At 41.1% G+C, this 19025-nt stretch overlaps 1 protein-coding gene across 9 annotated transcripts in view; it reads right to left on the bottom strand.

Annotated features, from left to right (window-relative positions):
- The window catches only part of SEMA5B (semaphorin 5B), a 506649-nt gene that overhangs the window by 363408 nt on the left and 124216 nt on the right, over nucleotides 1-19025 (bottom strand). The gene's annotated exons all lie outside the window — the stretch shown is intronic.

Raw genomic sequence — 19025 nt, 5'->3', positions numbered from 1 at the left:
AGTCCTACTCTTCTCAAGACACTGAGTTGGCTGCACTGAGGTGTGAAAGTTTCTATCTCTGGCCATTAATGTGAGCCATGAGATGCTGAAGCTGGGGGCCCAGAGAAGTGGGGGCCTATACGCTCACAGTGAGTGTAGGGGAAGGTACTCACTTGGGCCCCTGTCTGGAACCTGGGTCTGGAGCTGCTGCTGTTGTTGTTAGATCACATCTCTGGCATTCTTTAGGTCACCCATACCCAGCCCAAGCGGGAGACACTGGCCCTGCCTCTGTCTGTGTTGCCCCCAGTAACCTGTGCACTGATGAGGTGTCTAGCATTTTTCCTTTTCACCTTCCGGTACCCTCTGCCAGATCAAGACTCTGGTCCAAGGGTCCTCTTTAATGATATAGTTCCATTCACTCTGCAGCTTGGTGTCCTCCTCTGTGTTGTAAGCCTCCCCGAGTTCCTCCTGGGTATAACCCAGGTCCCTTCATCTTCCCAGTCTGAGTGATCCTTTCTCAGACTACCCATTTCCTGTCCTGACTCTCCCTCTATCTCCTATAAGGCCCCTTTATATCATCGACCTCTAATCCAGCTCCTCTTTCTTCCTTCTACTCTAGGGGTCCCTCTTTCTCCCCCTCTCACCTGTAGTAAAGGGTCGGAGGTCCCCCTCACCTTCTCCTGGCACCTTCCATTTTACTCTCCATGTCCCAAGCCCTGCTTTCCTCAGCCTCCATATCAAGTGGGCTCTCAACTGCACTAGTCTTCCCAGGGCTGGGCTGGGGCTAGACAACACACTAGGGGTACCCGTGTTGGTGACCCCTCACAATAAATATTTCCTTATCTGAGATTTTAAAGGAAACAATTCAAAGAAATCTGCATTCCCTCCAGAGCTTCTTGAGAGCCCAATTTGGTAGCTTATTGTAGAGGGCATTAGTCTGGCTCTCAGAGAAGTCTTTAGGAAGTACACTTAGAAGTCACTGATTCTTCATTCATTCTGTGACTGTCTGGAACAACCTACTTCATGCTCTGTTAAAATCCACATTTTAAAACACTGCCTTCAACATATGAGGGATTTACATTATAGGTGCAATACTTTTACCACAATAAACACAAAATGCTGGTGCATCCACAAGCAGCATCTGAGCCCAATTTTAGGTTGGGGCCCTGAGGTCTTACTCTGTGGTTTCAAACTGCCATTCCAAGAAACCATACGGAGAAGCACTTTTACCCTACATAAATGTTTTGACACTGTCCATCTGCTATCCTGCATTGTGTTATAAGATATATTCCTTGTTAAATTCAGTTTCATTGCAAAAGCAACACAGATTTAAGGCTTTCTGAATAAAATAAAATCTCACCTGTTTAGAGAACAGGGACTTCCTTTCTTGCCCACATGTACTGTACATGCAGGATACAAAGCACTTGAAAGAGTATTTTTTTAAAAAAGCAGGCTTGTAACTTGTATGAGCATATTTACAATATAACAAGCTTAAATCGTTTTGCATCCCTCTGCTTTCATATCATTGTGCATCAAACAGAAAGCTGAGATAAACCAGTAATGTGACAGAGTTCTGACCAGTACATTTCAGACATTTTCATTAGAGACTGTGTTGAAGCTATAACCACTTTGAACCTTGCCAGAATGCTGTTTTCCAACTATTTTTTTTAATATTCTGAAGGTAATACAAGACTTTTTTTTCCCCTTGCAGATTTTAAGAGGCTTTATGACAGTATGGGTAAGCATGTGTTTGGGAGGATATTAAAATGCAGATCATTGGTCTGATAAATCCTAGTATCATCTTCAGAGTTATTAAGATACTTGGCTGAATGGATTTTCAGTCCCTACAGCACCAGATGTACTAAATATTTGGATGAAACAGTTCTGGATACCAAGGAAGCATATCTAATTGAGATGCATGATCCAGTTAGTCTAAACTCTCCTTGAACTAAGAGGTGACCAGGAGGTGGATGACTGTCTGAAGCCAGTTCTGCTGTGGACTAACATAGATTTTGAGATAGGGATGTATGCTTAGAAAATAAGAACAGAGTTTGGAATATTTGCTTTTTCAGATTACAACTCATTACAGTCCAAAACTGGCTTGGCTACTAGTCATGGTAGCCGTGAGATTCTGGGAATTGTAGCCCAAGAAATTAATTTTTTTTCCCAATCTTTAAATGAAACTGGATCTCTCTACCAGACAGAGAGCCAAGACTCACTAGGAGACTACTCTCTACTTCCCAGGAAGAACCTAATGGGAAATAGAAGACAAACTTTACTCTGTTCATTAGCCATCAATCAAGCTGCTTAAGCTGCTTCCCCAATGTCTGATCTAGAGATGGGCATGAATTAAGTCATGCCCCTTTGTACAAAGTTCTCCACGCAGCGCCACAATTCCCTCACCCCACCCCACCCCCACCCCCAGGGAGCTGGCCCACTCAAAATATGTTGCACGCTGCCAGGTCCTCCTTCTCTGGCAGTACTCCAGGCCAGGCAGAAGCTCAGGCTGCCCTTCCCCACCTCCTCTGGCAGCTGACCATATAACGTCCCATCTCCCAGTGGTTGGCTGCAGGCGGAGGAGAGGAAGAGCAGCCTGAGTTTCTGCCTGGTCTGGAGCACTGCCAGAGAAGGACAACCCTGGTGGCATGCAACGGGTTGTGAGAAGGCCATCTGATCAGGGGGTGGGAAGAAGGAACACACGGCAACTGTGGTGCCGCACAGACGGTTTTGTACAAATTCATGCCTATCTCTAGTTTGATCTGTTTCTTCCTGTTCCTTTTTTTTCTTTCATGTCATGTTTTTAAGATTGTGAGCCTATATGGCAAGAGTTCTATGATCTTTCAGCATCTGTACAGCTGTTAGAAAATGTACATGCTTTGCAAGTGTTTAAAATTTTAAAAAGTTCAAGAAACTTTATCTGGGCTGTACCACTTCAGAATTGAATGCTCTTTCATTCAAATAATTTTCTTCATGTAGAAAAGTACATGTCAAGGGAAAGGGCTCTAGCCTAGCTTTTCCCATGACACACCAATTCCTCACATGTATTGCACTTTTTTGGATTACACAGAATCATTTAGTCATGTTGTCCAATGCCTGAAATATCAAGTGGTACAAGCATAAGCATTGTGGCAGTCTACCAGAGGAAGAGAGCCCATTCCTTCTTTGCCAAGTGATCTCATCTGCATGGAAATCCTCATCAGTTATGACTACTGTTAAATGCAACACTGATTTAGTCCTTGTGTGGTACTGAAAACACACTGAAGAGAAATGTTATTGGCAGCTCACTAGTCTGAATTAGAAGCAAGATTAATTCCAAAACAAAATTAAATATTTTGTGTTAGGCAGACAGTAAAGAATAGAACCTCAGATCAAGGTCAACCACACATCTCACTGAAGCAATTTTCAAAGCTGTCACTTCCCAAGAGACAATACTGACAGTGTTGTGTTAACACCAGGTTTCATTGATTAAATGCATGCATTTCTCTAAATCAGAATGATTCTGCAATATCAGAAGTACACACAAACAAACCACCTTCATTCACAACAAAATCAAAGTGATCTGACATTCTATTGTCTCACAACAAAACTAATCAAGACTGAAGGGTCAAGAGATGAGATTTAATAGCAGTTTATCTGCTCTCCTCCTTTGTTAAAAGCAGCTTGAAGGTTGGTCAGATACAAAAAAAAAAGGACAGGGCTCCTGCATCTTTCCTAATTGTGTAGAAAAGGGAATCTCACCAGGTGTGGTCTTACTGGTTGAAGATGATGCCAGTTGTATTATGACACATCCAGGAGAGGGGGGGATCATACAGCTGTGAAAAGGCTGCAGCTATACCTGCTGAAATTCTCTCTACTATAAAATTTGTAAAGGTTTGCTAACAAAGACAGGTTATGAAGACATCAGCTGTGGTTGTGGGTTCTTCTCTCAGGATCACATTACCTTAGGTCACACATAGTTTTGCCTACTTTGAATCACTAATTGCTTTAACATGTAAACAGCTTCTGATAGTGAGCCAAGGCTGTACCTTCCAACCATCTCTCTGACTGGATCTTTCCTTAGAGAGAAAGAGTTCAATTTCACTCATCTCATCTAGCAGAGGTTAGGCATAAACAACAGGGATCACGGCAAACTTCCGTTTGATTTAACCTACAGGAACTCTCATCCTAAATTAAACCAAGAAGATAAAATGTGGCTCAGACTGTTACCCTTTACCAAACTGCTGATATATCTCTCCAGACTGAAAATAGTCTTCATTCTTTTAGAATGAATTGCTAGAAAAATCATTATTTGAAAGCAGTCTCAGAACAACATGGCCTTGGCTATGAGGAAAAGAATGTTATGCATTATATCACGCCACACCAATCTATTCTTCTTCATGTTCAGTTTTGCCCTACCGTGTTTCCCCAAAAATAAGACAGGGTTTTATATTAATTTTTGCTCCAAAAATGCATTAGGGCTTATTTTCAGGGGTGTTTTTTTTTTTTCATGTACAAAAATCTACATTTATTCAGATACAGTCCCGTCATCTTCTTCTGGTTGGTGCTCAATGAGTCCCTGGTGGAGGGCAGGGTTTCACTTAACTGGGTCTCATTGTTGGGGTAGGGCTTATACAGTGGGGTCTTGACTTAAGAACGACTTGAGTTAAGAACATTTTGACTTAAGAACCGCTCTCATAGGAAAATATTGACTTGACTTAAGTACTTAGATTTGAGTTAAAAACTGAAAAAAACCCACGTGGGAGGCAGGGAAAATGCAAAATTTGAACTTTCGGTTAACTGTTGGCCAGTGAAAAGGGTGCCTGTCTGCTTCCTCACTCCTCCCAGCGTTTAGAGAGTGGATTGGGAGTCTTCAGACTGCCTGGCACTGCCTGGACTGTATTTTCCCTGCCTTCCCTGAACCTTTCTTGACTTAAGAAAAAAAGAAACAAAATATCCCCCTCTAGTGGTCGAAGGCAGAATAGCAGCTTCCCATTAGTTTCTATGGACGGAAAAGAGCAGATACGGATCAAATGGTTTTCAATGCATTCCTATGGGAAATGCAGATTTGACTTGAGAACTTTTTGACTTGAGAACCGCCTTCCAATACGGATTAAGTTCTCAAGTCAAGACCCCACTGTATTACGAGCATCCTGAAAAATCATACTAGGGCTTATTTTCAGGTTAGGTCTTATTTTCAGGGGTAAGGGCATATTAGAGCTGGCCATATGCCCTCTTGTACAGAACACAGTCCTCTATTTGAAGAGCTGCTAGAGGGCAATCCTTCTTCTGAAGACATCCTCAATATGAACATCTACCCAATTTAATGAAACATATGAAGGAAGATCAGGAACGTTGAGACTGCCCATCCACAGTGAACACCTGAACAATAGACACAACAGGCACATACGTTACATGGTTCATTCTCCCCACTCAGCAGAAATTGTGCAAGTCAACAAAATCTAGAGTACCATTAAGTTCCCCATTCCCAAATTATGGAAAGCAGGAAACAAAGTCAGGGCACAGGGCAAGATGCTAGAGGACAGAGCTTTCAGTGGAGGCCACTGTCCTGTCACCAGTGCTAAAGTTGGTTCCAAATTCAAGTCCAATCGGTTTCTGCCTGGAATGCGGCCAGGATCTTGGTCTTCCATGGGATGGCTCTACAAGGCTGAGAAGCTGCCTCTAGATCTCATTCATGTTTGCAATCATATCACTCTGTTAACCACTCCAGGTAGTATGTGTGATTGCTTGCCATCCATCCTGCAGTAAAGTGCAGTTACCAGAGAAGCCACAGACAGGGTCTTGCTCTGAGAGGCATGGGATCCTAGTTTCACCACTAAAATAAGCACACACTCACCCCAGGCACACTGCATAGGTAATATAAAGAGTAGGAATAATTGTCACTCATGCAAATAGACTAACATTATTTGCTCTCATGAAATTAGCCTGTAGGCAAGATACTATTGGCCTTGCTACTGGGAAATCCAATGATTTCTGTGTATGAGTATAATATTTAATGGCTTATTTCCAAACGTTGATCTCTAACTGTGCAATCTTCTATGCATCTTTTCTCAGAACCAAATCATATTACACTGAATGGAATGCATTCCCTGGTTAGAGTGCATAGCATTGTAGTCTAGCTCAGTGGTTCTTAACCTTTGTTACTCAGGGGTTTTTGAACTGCAACTCCCAGAAACCTCAGCCAGCAGAGCTGATGGGGAAGGCTTCTGGGAGTTGCAGTCCAAAAACATCTGAGTAACAAAGGTTAAGAACCAGTGGTCTAGCTGATCTGGGTTGTTCTGGCCAGGCCCAGTCCTATCTTGCATACTCTATTCCAAACAAGTTTTGGCTGATGCAAAACAGCACTTGGCAAACTGAGGTGAGAACCAATAAACAGCAGGCAGATTTTACAAGGACTGCTCAGTGTAACCAATTTCTACACTATTCTCTGTCAAATTAAGGTCCCAAATCCTAGCTAATAAACATAATGTGGGACATGTCTTCAAGGTTAATAGGAATAAATGTTGTTGGTAGAGAACTTGACATATTATTTGGCTCGCTTTCTAAAGCCAAATGGATAAAAATGAGGTTAATAGGTATAAGGTGGCTAGAGCTGTGCAGGAATTTCATGGACTGAATAAATCCTATATAATTTGGGGACTAATCTTTCAAAATACATTTCCTCTAAAGCACAGATCTCCCTACACACACACACAGGTCCATTTACACACTAGTAGTTAGGAAGACAATAGTCTTAGCAGGTTGAAAGAGTTTTGAGACAGATTTCACTTTCCTTAAATCCTCGATTCTGTTTGGCCCAGCTGTTAACTCTTGTTAAACAAGCTTTGCAGTTTAACCAAGTGACAAAAAATCCTATAAAATGTCTTTACCATTCGTTAAAAGGAATAATATACTTTTTCCCCCAAGTCACTTGCAGTTTTCTGAAAAACATGTCTCCATACACTAGCTCTAATTTGACTCAATTGAAATCCACAAGATTTGCAACTGTGCCTCAGTCCTCCAACACACTGAGCCAAAAAAAATAGCATCAATGTTCAAATAAACCCAGCTCTGGCACATTAGAGCAACACATTGAAAAAGGAGTGCAAAGTAATTCAGAATGCCAATCTACTATCTCATAATGGCTTTCTGCCACAGAAATATATATATCAACACAGTCTCTGTTGTACTAAAGATTCAATTCTCAGAACATTTAATCAGCACATATTCCATCTGCTTCTAAGGCTATGGGTGAAAAAAATACAAATGTTCTATAAAATTGGAGGAAATATTGCAGTACACAACATGTGATCCAAACCTGAATGCGTGCTTCCACAAGAGAACATACAGTTAGCAGCATAATACGTGCCTTGCTTGGGCACAGACCCTCCCAAGTGCAAGGCCTGCATGAAACATACTCAAGGCCTGTCTTTCCCAACACAACTCTGACAGGTGCCCTATAAATAACAGCAAAGTTGAACAGAACTGGCGCAAGCTGCAAGTAAGAAGCCTAAATGACCAAGACATCTTCGCTGGGCATGCCAGCTTAATGAAAGCTGTCACCCGAACTCTTTTGCTTCAACATTAACACGATGGAACAGGAAACGTTGTGCAGCTGCTTATGATGGAGTAGGCAGATGTAGGTGTCTTTTCGGTCAAATGAAATGCAACACTATAAGCACAAGGCTGTTGAAGAATTTTTCAGCACGACAGCTTCTTATTGTCTGTTAGTATATTTTATTCACATTCTTTTAATTATTACATATTAATTCTAGGTTTTCTCCAAGAAGCTGAGGGGTTTCTCCCCATCATTTATCTTCAGAATAAGGGTAGGTCAGGATAAATAAATAAATAAATAAATAAATAAATAAATAAATAAATAAATAAATAAATAAATAAATAAATAAATAAATAAATAAATAAATAAGACGACTGGACCAAAAGATACCCAGTATGCTTTGTAGGTAAACAAGGATTTAAATCCTGTTCCCCCTCATTTAAACTGAACGGATTAGGATACAGGAGACCTGGGTTCAAATCTCCATACAGCTATGAAACTTACTGGGTGTTGCTGAACTAATTATGCAGTCTCAGTCCGACCTACCCCACAGAGTTCGTGTGAACATTATATAGAGAGGAAGAAAGCTATGTATGCTGCCTTGAGCAAACCAAAGGAAAGACAGAATATAGCTGTAAAAATAAATGCTGTTTTGCCACTCGGACGTTCCTAGGATGCCCATAACATCAGGACTAGGAATTAAGGGGAGGTGGAGTTCTCATCAAAATTCATAAATCAAACATCCCTAGGAAACTGCCTTGTGATGACAGCTCAGTGAGTTAGGTATCTGGTTGTGGAGCCAGAGGTTGGGAGTTCAATTCCCCACTCTGCATGGCAGATGAGCCAGCCTGTGGCCTTGGGCAAGCTGCACAGTCCCACGGTGCCACACGAAGAAGGGAAGCGTGAACTACTTCTGAGTATTCTCTACCTAGAAAACAACGAAAGGGGTCACCGTAAGTCAGAACTGACTTCACAGCACACGATTATTTGAACACAGAGAAAGAGCAAGATGACCGATGCATCTTCAGACTCGTAGATCTTATACAATGAATCAATTGATCAAATTCTCTAATGAATAGAAGGTGGAGGGATATATAAATACACATGAATATTTTTCATGATCTCATATGTGTTTACAGGAAAGCAAATACTGCCAAAGGAAATGAAAAGCAGCACAATTTTTACACTCATTAAAGGAAATATGCTTGTCCTGTGATCTATCCTATGACCCTAAATGTGATACCTAACAAACAGGGCAATTGCAGCTTTACTGAATATTTTTCTATAAAGGATTTGAACCTAGCTAGGCTCCAAGAGCAGAATATTCTCGAGATATCAGACAATTCCCAGCACTCATAGTGGGGAAATGGAAATCGTGTTCTAAGACATCTGGAGGAGAGTTGACTCATGAAAACCAGCCTAGGCCATGAATACCAAGCTATAAACCTGCAAGGGATGAAAATGTATTAGACCAGTGGTTCTTAACCTATGTTACTCAGGTGTTTTTGAACTGCAGCTCCCAGAAACCCCAGCCAGCAGAGCTGATGGTGAAGGCTTCTGGGAGTTGCAGTCCAAAAACATCTGAGTAACAAAGGTTAAGAACCAGTGTATTAGACAACATTCCATAAGGTCAGAAAGAAGCCTACACTATGCTCAAAATTATAACAACAAAATATTTCAGTATTGGCCCTTCATCTAAGTAGTGAATGAATAGGTTCTTTTCCACTAAGCCACAGCTCAGCAGAATGCTCACATCTATTAACATAAAAACCACAGAAATCATACCCTGTGACAGCTCCATATTTATAGTACTATGGTGTACAGCGTGCTTGAGAATCGCCAAAATAGTTGCCTGTTCTGACTGGTAGTAGCTCACCATGATTCCAGGTAATATGTTTTGCTTTTTCCTCAGTACTCTGTGTTGTTGTTGTTTTCCCCATACAAATATGTCTGGGACTCTCTATACACAAAGAATGTGCTCTACTCTTCAGCTTGGATTTAGCTACACACACACACACATACAGAGAGAGAGAGAGTTATGAGCCAATAATTCCTCCAGAGAGAGAGAGAGAGAGAGAGAGAGAGAGAGAGAGAGAGAGAGAGATGAGCAATAATTCCTCCTTAATTACCATCTCAGAAGGTAGCTTTGATGAGATAAGGCAACAAGCAGTCTACAGCTTCCTCCTACCCCTAATGGCACCTTTTGTTTTATGGGAAAGAGGCATGATGCTCAATTGCTATTTGATGAGCTATCTAACAGCTGTCAGGGACCAAACCCTGCTGTAGCACATGTGGGAGTGTGCGCCCCTGCCTCATTAAAAGGCCAATAATCCCAAAGCTGCCTCATGCTGAAAACTGCCAACTTTGCTCAGATGAGTAATTTGTAGGCATACATCTGCTGTGAAGGCTTTTTAGAAAAGATACACTTCACAGAGAGGGATTCGTCGGAAAGGGGATTGTGCCATTATTAACATGTACTTATTGCCTACAAGTCTGCTGCACAGAGAAGCAAGTTTAGGTCAAACCAATTCATTATTTAGAAGTAAAAGTATGCAAAACACAGTCTTCCAAATGTTGCAGAACCGCAACTCAAACCACCGCTAGCTAACATATACCAGTTCCACAAGATCTGGGGGACCATGTTTTTGTGCACTCTTGACTGTAAGCAAAAACACATTTTTAAAAAGCTTACCACCTCTGATTCTCAACTGGGATTGAAAGGTGTCAAGTTATAAATCAGTTAGCTGTGACAGTCAATATTGCCTGGACAACATCAGTCTAATACCGGGCACCTCTAATATCCTCCCCAACATGATTATTGATGGAATAACATCTTATTATAAGCATGGCTCTATTTGGGCAAGGACACAAGCAAAACAATATCTGCAGTGGTAAGACAGCCATTACTGTGCACACACGGACCCAGTTAATGTGTTGCCCTAAAAGAAATTAAATTAATGCCCCAAGGAACTAGAAGAAGGAAGACAGAACATCACAATGCCAAATGGCGAAAATTTCCCATTAAGGCCTTACAAAAGCAACATTTTACAGAGACCATGAAGGGTCACTCATTTCATGCTACATTCCATGCCATACTCAGACAATTTATCAAAAGCACTCTGGCTATTCTCATTTGCATGCAGAGAATAAGACAACAAAAAAAATAATAAAAGCTGTGCAAGGAAAATTGGTTAATCAGCATTCATGGCAATTTAATAAACACAAATTTTAAATAAATAAATCTGGGCAGACCATGGTAATTCCAGCCCGGGCTTGATGAATGGTTATTTTTATGCACAAAAGGAACTGAACGTTTTAGAAACACATACATGGAAAGCATGGGAGCAACAAGGAAGCAAGAGGAAACTCTCAAAGTTGATTGTGAGATGTTACTCCTATAAACCATTCAAACACACACACGCCCAAGCATTCCCCAAGAGGTAAGAAGCTGCTGCAGATCTTTTTGTTTTGGACGTGAGACTGCACTGCTTGCTCCAGACACTTCATTTCAGTTCTGCTCCTGATTGGCTTTGATGTGAGCTCTGAATACCCATAGGAGTTTCACTAAAAACCATTCTTGAAATAACTTCATAGCATTATCCAAGGGGTGAGAAGTTTCAGGAGACTTTGGCTGTTTATGATTTGGGCCTTTTGAGTGATCCTTAAGCATAATAAAAGTTCTATTTACTATAGTTTTTTTTTTCACTTAAAAAAAACAGATTCATGGTAGAACTGTGGCATTTTGTAATTTTGGAGTTTTATTTATACAGTAAATATATTAATTAAGCATAGGTAGGTCACAGCTTTAACCCCCTATCCACTCCCTCGTTAGGCTTCTAGGGGCATAGGCTTCACAAGCAGAGTTCCATAAATCCCAGCTCTTGCTGATCATCTATCTCAAATGAACCTCAGCTTTACAGGCAGAGTAGATGATGGAGTTGTGGTACGGAGAGAATGGGATGAATGCATGTTCCCTTTTTTGAAAAATTTCTGGCCACTGATAGAGCTAGCTAATCCCAAAAAGGAAGGAACGTCGTCACTCTTGGTTTGACAACCTGTCAAGCTGGTTTCACTAATTCTTCTACCTAAATTGTTTGCTTGAATTGGCGGTTGGTGTTGTTTTGTTTTTTTGTTTTGTACTTGGATGCCCAGCCACCAAATACATGGAAATAGCATCATTTATTAAAAGGTGAGTATGTGCACCCATACTTAGAAAAGTAACACAGAACCTACAGCTGAAATTCTATGTTCTACACACCCGGAAGTAACCCCTACTGAACACACATTCTACTTTTTGTGGACTCTCAGCTATGGATTTTTCTGTATCTCCTTCCACCCTCCATTTTGACAGAGCAAATGAAAAAGAAATGAAATGAAAGCAGTGGGAGTTGGGATAAAAACAACAAGAGAAACCATTCCTGGAATCTGGTCTGATGTATGTAAATAACACTGATCTTCTTCCACCCCTAACCCATCACTCAGGCAGTTATGTTGTTCTTTTCTGTCTTGTGTACATGCAGTCCTCTTCCAGGAGATTTAAAAGGACTGTGGTGGTGGTGTGATGCTAAGAATAGCTGTTGTCAGAGGTGCCAAGTTAATCCACTGGAGGTGTGTATGACACATTCCCCTCAACAACAGCAGATCTGCAGCGGATGTGAAGCTCAGCAAAAGCCTGGCCGTGACATTTTTTCAACTAAAGTTTGTCCTGTTCTCTAACTTTATTTCTGAGAGTTCGCTGTTGCTGGGCTTCTCTCAGCTAGGTGCAATTATTAGGTAATGGTGTTTCTATGTGTTGGAGAGAAAGAACTGGCCAACCTCCACATTATTCACAGCATACCCATGTGTTTATGTGTATGTGCTTTCTTTCTACTTACTGAGTGATTAGTTATAAGCAAAGAAACCTCCCAAAAGGCTATATCCCTGGAGCTGGAACTTGTGGTTTTCAAAATATCGGACAGCATGTTTATCACCTATTTGTTATTCACTTACATTTACATCCCGTCTTTCTTCCAATTAATTCAAGGCAGTATATCCAGCTCTCCTTCTCCCCATTTTCTCTTCACAGTAACTCGGCAAGATGAGCTAGCCTAAGAGACACTTACCAGCCAAAGGTCACCCAGTGAGTTCCACAACACACTGGGAGCATGACGCTATATCTCCCAAATCCTATATCAACACTGCACCAGTGAACCAGACTAGCCTCGTGGTGCAGCGGTTAAACTGCTGTATTGCAGCTAAAACTCTGCTCACAATCTGGGGATCAATCCCAAGTAGCTGGCTCAAGGTTCGATTAGCCTTCCATCCTTCTAAGGTATCCAGTTTGCGGAGGGGGGGGAACACACCAATGTGTAGGCTGCATAACTAACTTGTAAACCATCCAGAGAGTGCTTTAAGTGCTGTGGGATGGCATATAAGCAGCACACTTTGCTTTTTATACCTCTCAAAATGCTATAAAAAGCCATTTTTTTCTCAGGACAGCCATGGTTAACTTTCAATTATCCCCATCCCCAACCCCCCCGTTTGCTGACTTTGCTCCAAGGGGAAAATGCAAATTTGTTATATAAACTGCTGATATCAATTTTCTGCTTAGCTGCCTGCCTGGTTATTGCAGCCCATTGGAAGGGCATGATCGATATTACCATTTCCCACTGGTATGTCAAAATCTGGTATTCAGGACTTACGGAAATGCTAATTACTCAAGTCCAGACTCCAGTCCAGTGCTAACAGCGCACAATTTTCACAAAACCTAGAACCCACTTTGAGACTTTATAAACTCAAAACAAGGTCTGGAGCTGATTGTGGCTCTGATCATCAGTTTCTCATAGCAAAATTCAAGCTTAAACTGAAGAGAGTAGGAAAAACCACTGGGCTAGTCAGGTATAATCTAAACCACATCCCTTATGAATACACAGTGGAAGTGAAGAACAGATTTAAGGAACTAGATTTGGTGGACAGAGTGCCTGAAGAACTTTGGATAGAGGCTTGTGACATTGTCCGGGAGGCAGCAACAGAAACCATCCCAAAGAAAAGGAAATGCAAGAAATCAAAGTGGCTGTCCAAGAAATAGCAGAGAGGAGAAGGGAAACAAAATGCAAGGGAGATAGGGAAAGTTACAGAAAATTGAATGCAGACTTCCAAAGAATAGCAAGGAGAGACAAGAGGGCCTTCTTAAATGAACAATGTAAAGAAATAGAGGAAAATAATAGAAAAGGAAAAACCAGAGATCTGTTCAGAAAAATTGGAGATATTAGAGGAACATTTTGTGCAAAGATGAACATGATAAAGGACCAAAATGGGAGAGACCTCACAGAAGCAGAAGACATCAAGAAGAGGTGGCAAGAATACACAGAGGAATTATACGAGAAAGATTTGGATATCCCAGACAACCCAGATAATGTGTTTGCAGACCATGAGGCAGACATCCTGGAGAGTGAAGTCAAGTGGGCCTTAGAAAGCTTGTCTAACAACAAGGCCAGTGGAGGTAATGGCATTCCAGTTGAACTATTTAAAAACTTAAAAGATGACACTGTTAAGGTGTTACATTCAATATGACAGCAAGTTTGGAAAACTCAACAGTGGCCAGACTGGAAAAGATCAGTCTACATCCCAATCACAAAGAAGGGCAGTGCCAAAGAATGCTCCAGCTACCATACAATTGCACTCATTTCACACGCTAGCAAGGTTATGCTCAAAATCCTACAAGGTAGGCTACAACAGTATGTGGACCGAGAACGTCCGGAGGTACAAGCTAGATTCCGAAGGGGCAGAGGAACTAGAGACCAAATTGCTAACATGTGCTGGATTATAGAGAAAGCCAGAGAGTTCCAGAAAAATATCTACTTCTGCTTAATTGACTATGCAAAAGCCTTTGACTGTGTGGACCACAACAAACTATGGCAAGTCCTTAAAGAAATTGGAGTGCCTCACCACCTTATCTATCTCCTGAGAAACCTGTATGTGGGACAGGAAGCAACAGTTAGAACTGGATATGGAACGACTAACTGGTTCAAAATTGGGAAAGGAGTACGACACGGCTGTAAATTGTCCCCCTGCTTATTCAACCTATATGCAGAATACATCATGCGAAAGGCTGGACTGGAGGAATCCCAAACCGGAATCAAGATTGCCAGAAGAAATATCAACAATCTCCGATATGCAGATGATACCACTCTGATGGCAGAAAGTGAGGAGGAATTAAGGAATCTCGTAATGAGGGTGAAAGAGGAGAGTGCAAAAAACTGTCTGAAGCTCAACATCAAAAAAACTAAGATCATGGCCACTGGTCCCATCACCTCCTGGGAAATAGAAGGGGAAGAGATGGAGACAGTGACAGATTTTACTTTCTTGGGCTCCATGATCACTGCAGATGGAGACAGCAGCCACGAAATTAAAAGACGCCTGCTTCTTGGGAGGAAAGCGATGACAAACCTTGACAGCATCCTAAAAAGCAGAGACATCACCTTGCCAATGAAAGTCCGCATAGTCAAAGCTCTGGTTTTCCCTGTCGTGATGTATGGAAGTGAGAGCTGGACCATAAAGAAAGCTGACGGCCGAAGAATTGATGCTTTTGAATTGTGGTGCTGAAGGAGACTCTTGAGAGTCCCCTGGACTGCAAAGAGAACAAACCTATCCATTTTGAAGGAAATCAACCCTGAGTGCTCACTGTAAGGACAGATCTTGATGCTGAGGCTCCAATACTTTGGCCATCTCATGAGAAGAGAAGACTCCTTGGAAAAGACCTTAATGTTAGGAAAGTGTGAAGGCAAGAGGAGAAGGGGACGACAGAGGATGAGATGGTTGGACAATGTCATCGAAGCTACCAGAATGAATTTGATACAACTCCGGGAGGCAGTGGAAGATAGGAGGGCCTGGCGTGCTCTGGTCCATGGGGTCACGAAGAGTCGGACACAACTAAACGACGACGAAACTCAAATGAAGGGGTAACTTCTCCTGTATCACATGCTGATACATGAAGACTTGCTCAACTGATCACAATGGATTAACATTCTTTGACCTCATCCTGCGAGTCTTATATTGTATGAGTTGAATGTTACATATGTACCTTGACTATAACAATTTTTAAAAACCCTCTAACCTAAACTGAATTAATCTTTAAGTCCAAACATTAAAGTAACTTACAGTGTCCCCGTCCCAAAATAATGATACAAGGTTTTTTTGGGGGGGGGACATTAATGGAACCCTATAAAAGGCTCCATTTTCAGTAGCAGCAACAACAACTTGTCAAGGTTTTACACTACCTGATGAAAGCTGTGATCCAAATGGCATCTTTAGGTGAAGGGAAAACATACGTGCGCACAAACAAGCCAGGCTTTTGACACTTCCCCACCCACTCCATAGCAACTCCCCAGAGCTGCTTGGCAAAATGAGTACCGAAATGATTTTGTATTGAAAACAGTCTGTCAATCAGTGTGGGTGTTTAAGGGAAGAGCCCAGAGTCCCACCACACTGTTCTTTGCATCACTGCCAGAAGGCTTAAAAATAAACGATCCTGAAATGATATGAAATGGGAATAAATGACAGCGCAAGAGTTATCATGCAGCAGGGCCGGGGCTTCTGGAATGCTAAAGAAGAATGGCAGGAGGCCATCTGTCGTCTAGTCCTCTGTCCCCAGGAATATAAACATTGTCAAAGGTCCATTTAGTCCAAAGTTGTTTCTAAGTGTTGCCTCCGCCACCCTTTGAAAACTCGTTTAACAGCTGGGATTATTCTCAATAACCTCCAATATGTCCAGCTACCAGGAGACCAGGGGGGTAGCTCAATCCTTGATCTTGGGGAACAAAAATGCTCAGGAAGGTTACATGAGAGCAGCTAAGTTTTTTTAAAAAAAAAAAATCTGGAAAAACCTACATCAGAAAAATCACACCATCTGTGCAAGATTTTTATAAAACGGACAAGGGTGGCTATAGAATGCGTCTGGTTTAGGCTTTGCTGAATCGCTGTAACGACATGGTAGAACATCACTGTAGAAACCGTGAAGATCTGTGCCCCTTTGTAGGTATGTAAAAAGTTTAGGAATCAACAGAAACGTCCTCTTTCCCCACCTTACCCTACAGAATGAAAATTCTGGTCCAATTTAACAATACAGGGAAGCAGGTTCGCCTCGTGCCTTTAAATAAAGAAATTACCAACTCTAGAAATTAAAACTATCATTCCGTCTTTATCACACCGAAAACTAAGAAACAGAAGAGAGGGCAATTGTTGCAACTAAAATCAATAATGAAGAGATAAACAGCATGCAGCTTGTATGATTAAATCATGGGGTTCCTGTGTACAAAAATCATAGATGTATTTTATTACAAAAATTGATGTTCATGCTTGTTTTATAAATAAACTGCAAACATACAATGCAAGAAAGTTATTAGACTAATTCTCTCTCTCTCTCTCTCTCTCTCTCTCTCTCACACACACACACACACACACACACACACAAGCTGCAGAAATTTTAAAAAAAACAGAAATATGAACTTCATCCAAAATTTAGGGGAAGACATTTGGTTACTTAATAGTGTCATCTGATGATGAGGAACAAAACTGGATATTACTGGATGCCTTTAGCTTTTTCATGTTTTGCTTTCTCCAGTAGCTTTTTGTTCTTCTTCAAAAATTTGTATTTGCTTATTTAAGAATTTAATACAATTTGTTCCAACAAACAATTATCAAACATGCTTGGCTTTTGTTCTGGCTTTCATGAACTGCGTTTTCATCTTCCCATCAATGTGCTACAGCTTTAAAACTTCATGCTTATATATTTGACAGTTTAAATGTTGTACTTTTTATGGCCCAAGAGATAAGAGGGACCAAATATAAAGAGGAAAGGTGACAGTGGCTGTAGTGGCTTCTGATGGCCCAAATGCTACGTCAATACAAGAGTTTATTGACCACATGAGCTGTCTTGCCTCACGGATAAAACAATAAGACCTTTTTTCATTGAAGCTTTCACAATTCATGCAAAATATCTCTGTACAAAACTAGTGCCTTTCTCCTTTCTGAAGAAATTGGCACATGCATGTGTGTGTCAAATTCCCTTCTTTTTTCATACATCTTACCCCAAATTGCTAGCTGTAACCATTTCTGTGAAAATTCTCAGTCATCCAGGTGAGGTTATCTGGAAGTCATGGCAAATGGACTTCGTTCTTTATTAGGTTGAAACATTTCACTACTCACCCAAGTAGACTAAAGAAGCTACTTGGATGAGTAGCGAAATGTTTCAGCCTAATAAGAAAGAAGTCCAGTTGCCATGACTCAAATTCCAGATAATCTGTACTGTACAGATTGTTTCCCATAACATGATCAAATGATTCCAGCTTACTGCCATTTATATGATTTTGATTTCTTTTATATATATTAATTTGCTTTAGTGCTTCTTTGTTGGTCAGACTTTTGATGAGAACTGGGTTACTCAGAAGTCACTTAATAGGCTACAGACTGGAATAAACAGAACTAAGGTAAACCTTGTTAGGAAAGTGTGAAGGAAAGAGGAGAAAGGGACGGCAGAGGATGATATGGTTGGACAGTGCCACCGAAGCTACCAACATGAATTTGACCCAATTCCGGAGGCAGTGGAAGACAGGAGGGCCTGGCATGCTCTGGTCCATGGGGTCACAAAGAGTCGGACATGACTAAACAACAACAAGGTAAACCTAAAAATATAAGGCTTTTGCACCAACACAGTTCTTTGTGAGTGCGGAGAAAAACAGGAATTCTCACACTTATGTCAGTGTACTCCATGACCCTCAACATGTACCACAGAACATTTGACACTAATGATCACAAATGCTGTTGACGTTACCCACTACTACGATAGGTGAAAATTATCTGATATATTTATTAATTGTACTGTGTTGCTTCTGACATGATCAAATAAAGAAACTTGAACTAACCTATGCCTTCTGCCACTTTACCTCCAAGTTGTGAGAAAATAAAATGAAAAATGTAGACCTAACTGAATTGAAAAATGAAAACAGAATGGAAAAATTAAAATCCTCATCAGCCAGGAATGTTCTAAATACAGAACAAAGCACAATATGGAAGAGTGGGTGGAAAAGGTTTCCAGCAGCCAAGGGCAGGGTATCAGAGCTACTTTGATCTTCCTCAGACTAGAGGTCCTTTTAGGTCCATCTAGCACTCCTGGCTAACAATCACATGAATGGACAGTCCAGGGATACAGTTGCAACTGACAGTGCTAATTGCTTTGGTTGCATGAGAGTTGTACTGTACCATGCCACACCATGGCACCATGGGATCCTACTCTCCTTTGCATCACTCTAAACAGAGATCCCAAATAACCAGGGGGTTTTGCTTATCCCAATAGTGCTCATATTCATTTACCTCTTGGATTTGGGTGAGGTTAATTGTCCAATAGCCTCCAGGCATTCTAGAACTGCAGCCTGTTTATGTAAGATATGGATTTACATTTTTGTAACGAAATATGTACATTTTTCCTATACAGAATGGTGTAATTATATTAGTTGTAAACTCTCTTGTTGCTTTT

The sequence above is a fragment of the Pogona vitticeps genome, chromosome 1 (assembly GCF_051106095.1).
Source record: "Pogona vitticeps strain Pit_001003342236 chromosome 1, PviZW2.1, whole genome shotgun sequence".
NCBI classification, from domain to species: domain Eukaryota; kingdom Metazoa; phylum Chordata; class Lepidosauria; order Squamata; family Agamidae; genus Pogona; species Pogona vitticeps.
This window is presented reverse-complemented; position numbering and strand designations above follow the sequence as displayed.